The sequence below is a fragment of the Equus przewalskii genome, chromosome 31 (assembly GCF_037783145.1).
Source record: "Equus przewalskii isolate Varuska chromosome 31, EquPr2, whole genome shotgun sequence".
NCBI lineage: Eukaryota > Metazoa > Chordata > Mammalia > Perissodactyla > Equidae > Equus > Equus przewalskii.
In genome coordinates this window covers 12,536,336-12,549,855 of record NC_091861.1, presented here as the reverse complement: position 1 = coordinate 12,549,855, position 13,520 = coordinate 12,536,336, and positions in this window count along the sequence as shown.

Here is a 13,520-nt window from a genome sequence, read left to right as displayed (position 1 = left end):
AAAAAAATAAATGTGTCTAGTTTGAGGGTGTACATAAAAATATAAGATGTGGAGGGTTCCTGATCTTAAAGAAGTTGCAATCTGATTGAGAAGACAAGACAAACACATCTGAAAGAATAGAAGACAGCATAATAACATATCATTGTAAACTTCCCATGGTGCCTGCCCAGGGGCATCCAGAAGGTCTAACACTGAAGTTACCAGAAAGAACTCAGTCTACCGCCAATGATGAAACCATTCTGAGTCCAGAGAATGGTGGAAAGTATTTATTGAAGACTATGGCTTCCAGCCAAGATGGAATAAAAGGGAACATGTTTACTATCCCACATTAAACCTCTAAAAACCTGGACAAAATATATGAAATAATAATTTTTAGACATTGGACAACAAACACTGTAGGACAATGATAGCCAAGATAAGTGGAGCAAATAACGTGAGTGCTGTGATTGCCCTCGCTTACTCCTTGGATAAAGTTTCCAGGCCACAACTAGAGAAAGGAAACTCAAACAGATGACCTCCTTGTTGACGAGACAGATTTGAAACTTTGGGGAGGTCAAGTCAGCTGGAATTTTCAGGGAAGAGTACAGGAGAGAAGAGAGCTGAATAAACAAGAGAGAACTGTACAGTCAGAGCTCCAGAGATCTGCAGGGGGTTTCTCTCAGGTCTTCAAGTGAGTAATGATAAGCACCTGTGTGTGAAGAATTACCTGAAGCCAGGGAAAGAACTACCAGAGGACAGGAGGAACAACTGTTGAAGAAGAGAATAGCTTGTGCTCCCACCAGCCAGAGTAGACAACCTGTAATAAATAGGGCATCAGGTACAGTGCTCAGTAAAGGGGAAAATATCAGCCTAAGATTGAAAGCTACTATAACAAAGCTTAAAAACAAGCCTTGAGGGGGCGGCCCCATGGCCAAGTGGTTAAGTTCATGCGTTCGACTTCAGTGGCCCAGGGCTTCACCGGTTCAGATCCTGGGCACAGACATGGTACTGCTCATCAGGCCATGTTGAGGCGGCATCCCACATCCCACAACGAGAAGAACCCACAACCAAAGTATACAACTATGTACTGGGGGGATTTGGGGAGAAAAAGCAAAAAAAAAAAAAAGAAGAAGAAGAAGAAGTTTGGCAGCAGTTGTTAGCTCAGGAGAGAATCTTTAAAAAAAAAAAACAAGCTTTGAAAAGATCAAAATGTTTCCAAGTAAATTAACTGCATTCCAGAACAAAGCTCAAGAATATTTAAAAGAATACAAAATATTCAGCACCCAACAAGGTTAATTCACAATGTCTGGAATCCAATAAAAAATTATAAGGCATGAAAAGAAGTAGGAAAATACAACCCATAATGAAAAGAAAAATCAATCAATAGAAACTTTCATAAATGACACAGATGAGAGAATTTTTACACGAGGACATTAACACAGTTTTAGTCCATATGTTAAAGATGCCATAGGAAAGCATAAACATGTAAAGGAGAAACATAGAGGATATAGCAACAATCTGAATCAAACATAGGTGAAGAAAACAATGGCTGAGGTGAAAAATACACTGGATAAGACTAATAGCAAATTAGACATTTCAGAAGAAAATATTAGTGAACTCGAAGACATAACTATATAAACTCTCCAAAATGAAACACAGAGAGAAAAAGAGATTGAAAGAAATGTACAGAGATCAATGTGCACAACTTCAAATCAGTCCAATATACATGTAATTGGGGCCCCTGAAGGATGCATGAGACAGAAAATAGGTTTGAAGAAACAATGAATGAAATCATTCAAATTTGATAAAAACTCACAGACCCAAGAAGCTCAACAAACTCTAAGCACAAGAAACATGAAGAAAACAACACCAATGCATATCAAATTGGTTAAAACCAGTGGTAATGAAAAAAAATAGAAAATCATCTACAGACATCAGACACATTATGTTCAGAGAAGCAGTGACAGGAGACTTTTCATTCAAAAAATGGAAACCAGAAGACAGTCAATCAACATATTTAAAGTGCTGGAAGAAAAAAATATGACACTCTGGAGTTGTATACCAAGTGAAATATTTTCCAGACATGAGGTGAAGCCTTTTCAACACATGGTGCTGGGACAACTGGATATCCACATGCAAAAGAATGAAAGTGAACCCTACCTTACCCCACGTACAAATATTAACTCAAAATGGATCATAGACCTAAATGTAACAGCTAAAACTATAAAAATCTTAGAAGAAAACATAGGGAGAAATCTTGGAGTAGGCAATGATTTATTAGACATAACACCAAAAGCATAAGCAACTAAAGAAAAAAAGGTAAACTGGACTTTATCAAATTTAAAACTTCTGTGCTTTGAAGGACATCATCAAGAAAGTGAAAAGATAACCACACAGAAAGGAGGAAAATATTTCCCATTCATATATCTGATAAGAGATTTGCATCTAGAATATATAAATAACTCTTAAAATTCAACAATAAAAAGGCAGATAACCCAATTTTAAATAACTCAATTTTTAAAAGCCCAGGGAAAAGAATTTGAATACACATTTCTCCAAAGAAAATATACAATGACCAATAAGTAGATGAAAATATGCTTAACATCACTAGCCTTTAGGGAAATAGAAATCAAAATCACAATAAGATATTACTTCACACCCACTAGGATGGCTATAATAAGAAAGACAGATAATAGTGATGTTGACAAGGATGTGGAGAAATCAGAACTCTCATGCATTACTGGTAGGAGTGTAAAAGGTGCAGCCACTTTGAAAAACCATCTGGCAGTTCCTCAAGAGATTAAACAGAGTTACCATATAACCAAGCAATTCCACTCCTAGGTAATAACCAAAAAGCTGTGAAATCCACTCAAAACCTTGGACACAAATATTCACAGCATCATTATTCATAAGAGCCCAAAATGAAGACAACCCGAATGTTCATCCACGTGACAAACTAATGAGTAAAATGTGGCATGTCAATACAACGGCAGTAAAAAAGGAACAAAGTACTGATACACGCTACAACAGGAATGACCCCTGAAAAGATCATGCTAAGGGAAAAAACCAGCCACAAAAGAGCCTATATTGTATGGTTCCATTTATATGAAATGTGCAGAATACACAAATCTACAGAGACAGAAAGTATATTTTTGGTTGTCTAGGGCTGGCAGAGACAGGGGTGTTGAAAGGTGACAGATAAAGGGTATAAGGTGTCTCTTTGGGGGTGATGAAAATGTTCTAAAATTGATTATGATGATACACAGCTCTGTGAATATATTAAAAGCCATTGAAGTGTACACTTCAATAGGTGAATTGTTTAGTTACATGAATTATATGCCAATAATGCTACTACAAAATAATGAGAAGAGGGGCCAGCCCAGTGGCATAGTGGTTAGGTTCACACACTCCGCTTCAGCAGCCCAGGGTTTGCCAGTTTGGATCCCGGGTGCAGACCTACACACCACTTATCAGCCCATGCTGTGGCAGCATCCCACATATGAAGTAGAGGAAGATGGGCACGGATGTTAGCTCAGGGCCAGCCTTCCTCAGCAAAAGGAGGAGGATTGGTAGAAGATGTTACCTCAGATAATCTTCCTCAAAAAAAATAAAATAAAACAAGAAAAGACTCCCATGCCAAAAAGCAAATTTCTAGATATGCAAAACAAAACAAAGGAAAAAGGTGATGAAATATATTTTCAGACAAACAAAAACTAAAAGAATTCATCATTCTAGGAAATTCAAACCAATCTATAATGACAGTTCTGCTTGATGACAGGCAGGGAGGAAAGGGATGGACACAAAGAAATTTGGGGGTGATGCGTATGTTCCTTCTTTTGATCATAGTGATGGTTGCAGGTGTGTATGCATGTGTCAGAACTCAGAAAACTGCACAATTTAAATACTTAAATATCATTTATACCTCAATAGATTTGTCAAAAACTATATGGGGAAAAGCAGTTTGTAATATTAGACAGAAAGAGATAAGACACAGTTATCCTTAAAAGTAATGGAAGAGTCATAAACCAGGTAAATCCTAGTAAACGTCTTAGTTAAAAATAAAAACACCATGGAGGACGTCCCATGGTCAAGTGGTTAAGTTTGCACGCTCTGATTAGGTGGCCCAGGGTTTTGTCGGTTCGTATCCCAGGCGTGGACATGGCACCGCTCATCAAGCCGTGCTGAGGTGGCATCCCACATAGCACAGCCAGAAGGACCTACAACTGAAATATGCAACTATGTACTTCGGGGCTTTGGGGAGAAGAAGAAGAAGAAAAAAAATAAATAAAAATAAAACACTGTGATTGGTTACAATACAGTGTAAATTAGAAAAACAACAAACATACATTTCTTTACTCTGTCAAGTCAGTCTGCACAGTATCATTTCCTGTTGGGAATCCTGAGATATTCTTCCCTTCTTTTCTTTTCCCAGATTTCTGGCTTCTTTTGTGTCCAGTGTCATCCTTTGTGGCCAGTGTTTAGGAGATGGGTCCTCCTTTTACACCCGTGCCCAAGGAGGCCCCGTCTTGGCTCCACCTCCAAGGGTGAAGGATGACTTGGATCCTCATTATATTCTTTAGAGTGGAAACTCCTAAAAGATAAATAAATCTCTCTTGCTGATGCCAACCACCATCCACAGTAACAATGGGGGTATGGGGAAGACAAGGAACCCTGCCACACAGTAAGTGCTAAAATGTGTGTGGGCGCAAATTCTAAGCACGAAAGAGTTAAAAGGAGGAGGAAAGTAAATGATGGTGGTGCGGTTTAAGCTAGGTCTTGGTGAATAGGTAGGATTTAGATTCTAAAAAGAGAGTACAGCAAGTGAGGAAAGTAACAGGAGAAAAGAGAGCAAAAAGTAATGTTTAAAGGACAGTAGGGAGACCTAATCTTACCAGTGTGAAATGATCCAATTAAAGAATAGTGGGAGATAAATTTAGGGGGCTAGGGTAGGTCAGATTACAAAAGCCCTTGAAAATCAAGCACAAGAATTTAGACTTAAGAGAGTAAAAAACAAAGCTATCAGACTTTAAGGGATTTTATAACTGAACTAGAATGTAAGCAAGTATTGTGTTCTGAAAGCCAAGGAGAATGGAGTTTTGTGTTGGGCGTGGCCAGTAGGGTTAAATCATCCCCATAATTAAAAAGCCATGTGGAAGTCATGTCAAAGGATTATGTTCTACTGGGAGTGAGTCATATACCAGGCAAAGTCTTCTATCAGCATGTACTATTTGTCTAGTCCTGACAAATATTATCCCAGTTTCTATCGTACGAAGAAAGAAACTCAAACCTCTGAAGTTGCCACTAACTTATGGGCTTATAGATAAGTTCCTGTTTCCGGTTCTGCCTAATTTACCTTGGCACTATTTTCACAGAAGTCAAATATTTGGTGCTTTGAAACAAAACCAGACCAAATTCCAGGGTGGGGCCTGTACAACTCAGTTTCCACAGTGCAGACTGTTTGTCCATTTACGCTTTCCAGATATGGATTCCTTCCTTACTAGGACTATAGCAGAGGCAGGGAAGGAAGTCAAAAGCATTAAACTAGGTATCACAAGTCTAACTGTGTGATCCTCGGCAGGTCATTAACTTTTCTGAGTCTCAGATTCCTCATCTACAAAATTGGGATTAATGTTCAAACTTCCATAGTGTTTCTGTAAGAAGCAAGTGAGATCATATATTAAAAAGTTGCCCATTTATGTTGTTTAAATAATCAAACAGCAAAATCTCAGGCTTTTACAGCCAACCAGGATGGTTGACGGTGCAAGAAGAGTCCCAGCAAATCAATGCCTTTGTGACAAAGGAGACATTTTTAGACAGTACCTCCCCTGGAAACTGTTCCCTTCTTGCTAGAAGACAGCATGGCCACTCACAGCCTCCCAAGCTGTGCCTGGCAAGTCAAAAGCACCTCCGGGAGGAGACGCTGAGAGCTGAGAGGGAGAAAATATTGTTCTTGAGGGTAACATACAAGCCCAGCAGGCCTGTTACAGATCACACAGCGAGACAAAGCCAATCTCCTGAATCCTCAGCATTTTAATCGGTACATGCAGCAGAAAATTAGGAACAGCAACATAAATACCATTATGAAGACTGTCCTCAAGTGCGGGTACTGAGCAATTGCAAACTGGAAACGTAAAGAGTTTCTCCAAGCATGAAAGCTCCTTCCTGTTTAAATCTACATCGTATACGAAATAGCATGGAATGCCTAAGAGGAGGGATGAATGACTTCAAATCACAATGCTTGCGTAGAGAATCTAACCATAACCTCGGATTTCTCACTGATTCTCTAGAACAATGCTGTTCGATAGCAATATAATGCCAGGTACAAATGTAGTTTAAAATGTCTACAAGTCACTTTAGAAAGGTAAAACAAAACAAATGAAATTAATTTTAACAATACATTTCTTTAACCAAATATATACAAGATATTATTATTTCAACTTGTAATCAATATAAAAATTATTAGTGAGACATTTTACCTTCTTTATTTCATTTGAAATCTGGGGTGTATTTTACACTTTACAGCACATCTCAACTCAGATGAGGCACATTTAAAGATAGCATGGCTCTAGAAAGCAGGGATTAAAAATTAACACCAGATCTGTACCATATACTTGTCCACTATTTTGCGTAAACTTATTGTAAAGAAAAGCAAAACTTAAAATTGTGTTTTAGGGTTTAAAATATTTTTGGCCCAGCTCTCTTGGAAGAAGCAAGAATGATGGTGGTTATCACAAAACCACCAATTTTTCGTTTGTCTGTGATCAGAGGCTGAGAATTTTGTTGGGATATCTGAGACTCTCATGGCCATTTCCGATGAATCTGAAGTCTTTAGTAAAAAGTATAAGCTGTAGTCATCATTAAGCTTCTACACTAGTCATGCTTTTATTTAGTTCTCATAATTATCTTAAATGCACTTACTATTATTGACAAACTAAAGAAACCAAGAATGACATTTAAATGGGTGATAAAACAATTTGACGGTATGAAAGCCTTTATCCCTTTAGGTTGAATTGAATTGAATTGTAGGAAAACACAGTCACAGTTAAGTAAGGGACCAGAGCACGTTACTTGTTTAGGCAAATGTTTCTTGCTAGAGCTCTATTGGCATTTTAGGTGGGACATTCCACCCAGTTGCAGGATATACAACCACCCTGGCTCTGGCCATGAAATTCTAGTAGCATCCTTAGTCCTGAAAAATAAATAAAAATAAAATAAAATAAATATTGTCAAAATAAAAATTGCCTCCATGCATTTCAAAACTCCCCTTGGTAGGAAGAGTACCACTCTCCCAGCTGAGATGCACTGTTTGAGACTTTTAAAATCTGATCAGTTAACAAGCACCTGTGGTTGTAAATATTCTGTATTCGGTAGTTTCTCTTATCAGCTAAAAGGAAAGGATTATTTTTAAAAAGTCTTTTGTAGATCCAAACGACTTTGCTTTACAGTGTTTTTGTCACTAAAGCTGATACCACCTTAAGGGACATCTCACACTTCCTCCAAGAGGGGTCTAATCCTTCTACTTCAACATTCCCACGTTTGCTCCCTCTTCTGTATTATCTTATCTTAAACTTAAATCTGAATGAATTGTATTGTTTTTTCTTTGTGTTAATAGTCAAATCACGGACACATGCTGAGTTACTTGGAATGGAGGTAGAGGGTTTTTTCTTTATTCTTAGCAAAAGAACATGCTTCTCAATTAAAACTTAGGGGGTCTAGGTTTAGACTCAGAATGTAGAGTTACTATGAGAACAATTGTAATTAAATAAATATATATCATCTTCATGATGGCTGATCCCATTTTGCCCCATTATAATCATGTTTCTCCAAAATAGAACAGCAAAATTACTCCTTAGCATTGACATCTACTAATTGTTTAGAGCACCCAGGAGAAACAATGTAGAGCCAATGACTATCATAATGACTGAGATCTATGATAATTATTTTTTAGTAGATCTCTTTTTTGGACAAAAAATCCTCACTCATATAATTACGTATCTTTAAAATTGTCTGTATGTATGTATGTATCCCAACCAAACCTCTATTGTGAGCATAAACATTAATTGGTACCCTAGAGCAACTGTTGGCAAACTACAGCCTACAGCCAAATCCAGCCTGCCACCTGTTTTTGTAAATATAAGTTTTATTAGACATGCTCGATCATTTACATTTATCTATGGCTGCTTTTGTGCTGCAACGGCAGGGTTGAATAGTGGCAGCAGAGACTGTATGGTCTGCAAAGTCTAAAATATTTACTGTCTCTTCACAGAAAAAGTTTGCTGACCTCCACTGTAGATTGTAGGTTAAAGGTCAGCAGAAAACATGTATAAGGTTTTTTTTTCTTTTTTTATGTCTAGAGTGGGTTGTATGAAATGTGATCAAGGAGCTGTTAATTGTCGAGGACCAATGTCTCCTCCTCGTAGACGATGTGCATTTAGGACTAGAAAGCTTTTGTCATGTGAACGGTAAAAAACACCTGGGGAAGTTCATTTGGATGAGATTTAAGAAACGTCTTTTCTAGAGAATTTTGAGGTGTATCTAATCTTTGGGTTGTAGATAATGACACAGTTCTTCAAAATTGTTGGGAAGGATGTTTTAATCCATGAGTGGAATGTGTTCATTAGTATTTTGTAATAATTTCACAACTATCATCTAATATATGAAAGTATCATATGAGGCCATCTATTGGATTGTAGTGGAACATTTTATGAATTTATCTATTAGTTTTTATTTTTCTAGTAATTGTAGATCTCATGCTCATAAAGCTATGGGTAGAAATATGATCATTTAGGTCTGATTAAATTACAAATCTTGGCCAGTTTATTTTTCAGAGATCTATTTTGAGGTTTACTCCTTCAGTTGATTTTAAGTCCCATGGACAATGAAATTGTTGTTGAATCTGTGAGACACTGCAAAGTTTCTATGTAGTTTGGCCTGTTAACTGAGTGTCCCTATTACTGTTGGTGGACAAAGATACAGGAAATTTAGTACTTCTGCTTTGAACCATGATAGAGTATCTGGTACTGGATTTGTCTTCCTGCCACAAAAGAGTCTAAAACTAGACAAACTACTTAGTGTGACTATTTCCAGGCACTGATAACCAGGCAGCACATGACTGTGATCCTTAAGAACAGAACACACAGGGTAAACTCCATAATCAGGGGCTGAAACTCAAGTAAAGTGATAGTCTCGCTGACATGAAGAGAAAATTATCAGAGGTCAAGGTTATTGAAGTGGCTGGGATTTTGTAGGTTAGAATAACTGAGCTGATGGTGTGTGTGTGTGTGCATGTGTGTGTGTGTGTGTACTGGGGGGACGGTAATACTAGAAGCCTATGTGGGAATTCACTGAGGATACAAATGTGCCAGGTGAGACTCCACAGGCTTAGCCAAGTTTGTCTGCTGCAGAGGGAAGGCTGAAGAGTGATGCTAAAGATCATGCAGTGCCGGGAGACATTGGGCTTCCAGCCCAGCCAGAGAGCAGCAACTTCACTGACACGTTGGGCACTTGACTGAGAATCCAGAATCAAGCCATAAGAGAAAGAACCATGCAAAAGAGTAAGTGGCACATGTTATGACTGAGTTTAAAACCAAAATAGACACACGTTGAAAATGAGTAGTACCAAGGTGGACATGACCAAAAGGACCTACCAATATTTAATCTGCATGACACACAAAAAGTAATACTCTTTAAAGGAAGACAATATAATCCAGACTCCCTACAATGTATTATCTATAAATGTCCAACATATAACTTATTATCAAACACACAAAGAGATAGGAAAATGTGAACCATAAAACAAAAAATAGGCTATAAAGATATCTGTGAGATGACCCAGATTTGGGGATTAGCAGAAAAAAAATTTAAAGTAGCTTTTATAAATAATTTAAAGGACTTAAAGGAAAACATAGTAAGGAGTGAACAGATAAGGGCTATCAGTGTATAAATGAAAACTTTGTTTAAAAAAAACAGAAATTCCAAGAACTGAGAAGTACAGTAATTGAAATGAAAAATTCACTAAATGGGCTTAGCAGATTGGACACTACAAAAACAACAAAAAGTTAACTTGAGGATAGATCAATAGAAATTATCCATGCTAGGGCCCTGTGGCCAAGTGGTTAAGTTTGTGTGCTCTGCTTCAGCAGCCTAGGGTTTTGCTGGTTTGGATCCTGGGTACAGACCTAGTCTCACTCACCAAGCCATGCTGAGGTGGTGTCTCACATAGCAGAGCCAGAAGGACCTACAACTAGAATAGACAACAATGTACTGGGGGGCTTTGGGGAGGAGAAGAAGAAGAAGAAATAAAAGAACACGGGCAACAGCTGTTAGCTCAGGTGCTAATCTTTTTTTTTTTTTTTTTAAATTATCCGTTCTAAAGATCAGAAAGAAAAAAATAAACAGAGAGTCAGTAACATATCAACATCAGGTGGTCTTAATATATATAAAATTGGAGTTCCAGAAGGAAGGCAGAGGGATAATTGCATGGAAAAAATATTTGCAGCAATAATGGCTGAAATATCTCAAATTTAGTGAAAAAGAAATAGATCTAGGAAATTCAGTGAAGAGTCTAACTGCAAATAACCAAATAGGGAGGAAAAAGTCTTGAAGGCAGCCAGGGAAAAGTGATACATTACACATGGGGAAAGTGATAAAAAGGGTAGCTGACTCCTCATCAGAAACAAGAGGTCAAAAGCCAATGGAAAGGGCTGGCCTCATGGCTGAGTGGTTAAGTTCATGTGCTCTGCTTCAGTGGCCCAGGGTTCGCCAGTTCGGATCCTGGGTGCAGACCTACACACTGCTCATCCAGCCATGCTATGGCAGCATCCCAGACAGAAGAACTAAAAGGACTTACAATTAGGATATACAACCAGTACTGGGGCCTTGGGGAGAAAAGAGGAATAGAAAAAAAAGAGGAAGATTGGCAACAGATGTTAGCTCAGGGCCAATCTTCCTCACCAAATAAAGCATACCTTAAAAAAAGCCAAACCCAACACAAGTTGGTCATGTTAAAAAAGAATAGCCAATGGAAGGGCTTAAAGTGCCAGAAGACAAAAACTGTCGATCCAGAATTTTATATCCAGAAAAAATATCCTTCAATCTGAAGGCAAAATAGACATTTTCAGATAAATAAAGACTGAGAAAATTCATCACCAACAGACCTGTACTAAAAGCAATGCTAAAAGAAATTCTTTAAGATGAAAGGAGATGATGGCACATTCAATAGAAATGGGATGTTTTAGTTATCCTTTACTACGTAAAGTTAGTAGTTTAAAATGATAATAATTTGTTCTTTCTCCTGATACTGTGCCTTGGCTGGACTTAATTGGGTGGTTCTTCATTTCTGGGTGTTGCTGGTCACTCATGTGGCCGCATTCAGCTGGGAGCTTGGCCAGGGCTGAAACTTCCAAAATAGCTTCACTCAACATGTCTGCTGGCTCAGGTGTGGTGACTGAAATGGCTAGGATGGGTCCCCCTCTATCCAAATGGTTTTCGTTACAGGCATACCTCAGAGATATTGTGGGCTCGGTTCCAGACCACCACAGTAAAGTGAATATCACAATAAAGTGAGTCACATGAATTTTTTGTTTCTCAGTGCACACAAAAGTGTGAAATAGCACCAAAAAAACCCAATGGGTCTATCTTAATTAAAAAGTACTTTATTGCTAAAATTGCTAACCATCATCTGAGCCTTCAGTGAGCCTTTGTGCTGGTGCTCAAAATCTTGTAAAAAACACAGTATCTGCGAAGCACAATAAAGCACAGTGCAATAAAAGAGGTAGGCCTGTATTCAGTAATCTAGCCTAAACTTATTTACTCGTTGGCTGGATTCCTAGAGGATAAAAATGGAAAGTGCAAGGCTTCTTAAGTCCTAGTCCTAGAACTGGCTTGGCATCACTTTTCCCATATTTTGTTCAGCAAAGCAAATCAAAAGACCAGCCCAGATTCGAGGGGTGGAGCAATAGACTCTACTTCTTAATGGAAGAAGCAACATGATTGTACAGGAATGGGAAGAATTTCTGGCAACTATTTTTTTTTTTTTTGAGGAAGATTAGCCCTGAGCTAACATCTGCAGCCAATCCTCCTCTTTTTGCTGAGGAAGATTGGCCCTGAGCTAACATCTGTGCCCATCTTCCTCTATTTTATGTGTGAGACATCTGCCAGAGCTTGGCTTGATAGCCGATGCGTAGGTCCGCACCCAGGATCTGAACTGGTGAACGCCAGGCCGCCAAAGTGGAATGTGTGAAATTAACTGCTGTGCCACTGGGCTGGTCCCTCTGGCAACTACTTTTGAAGATAATTTACTGGAAGGAATGAAAGGTACTGGAAATGGTAAAATATGGGTAAATTTGAAAGGCAATATATATATTTCTTCTCTTAATTTCTTTAAAATACATATAACTGTTTAAAGCAAAAATAACAATGTCTGTAGATAGAATATATAAGACAATAAACCACAAAGGACTTGGGGGTGATGGTAAATGGAACTACACTGTGGCAAGGCTCCTTTATTTTATGTGAAGCATCACAATTTTAATTCTAAGTAGACTGTGATAATTTAGGAAAGCAGATGATAAATCCTAGAAATACTGCTAAAACAATAATGCAAAGAGATATAGCTAAAAGCCAACAGAGAAATTAAAATGGAATACTGAAACTTTGATTAATCCAAAAAATGGCAGGAAGTGGAGAACAGGGCAACAAAAAACTAAGGGGACAAACTGGAAACAGAAAAATGATAGACTTAAATTCAACGACATCAATTATTACAATTAATATAAATGAATAAAACACACCAATTAAAAGATAGTGATTATCAGATTGGATTAAAAATGTGAAGATCCAACTAATTATTGTCTACAAGGGAAGTAACACTGAATAAAAAACTCAGGTAGGTTGAAAGTAGAAAGATGGGAAAAGATATGCCACTCAAACAGTAAGCTGAGAATGTTGCCGTGACTATGTTAATATCAGACAAACTCGTTCAAGATAAGGAGTTTTATCAGAGATAAAAAGTATATTTTTAGAATGATAAAATGGTTATTTAATCAGGAAGATATAAGAACCACAAACATTTATGTGTTCAATAACAAACCTTCAAAATATGTGAAGGAAAGCTGACAAAACTAAAGAAAAAAGAGACAAATCTACAAACATGGTTTGCCATTTTAACATGCCGATCTCAGTAATTAATAGTAAGTGTTCATATAGTGATATGAAAAATCAGTTACAATATAGATCTGAACAAAACTATCAACTACCTTAACCTCATCGACATTGATAATATACAACACTCAACAACTGTAGAACACACATTCTTTTCTAGTGTCCATGGAACATTGACCAAGACAGTCCATATTTTTGGCAACAAAATAAATGTCTAAAAATTTTAAAATATTGACATCTCACAGAGTTTGTTTTCTGACCACAGCATAAATAAACTGGTAATCTCTAACAACACTGACTGACGAAGAAAAAAGTTGGAAGACGCTAATGATCAATAAGTTCAGATGCTTAAAACCACCACCATTTTGCTGCTCACAATT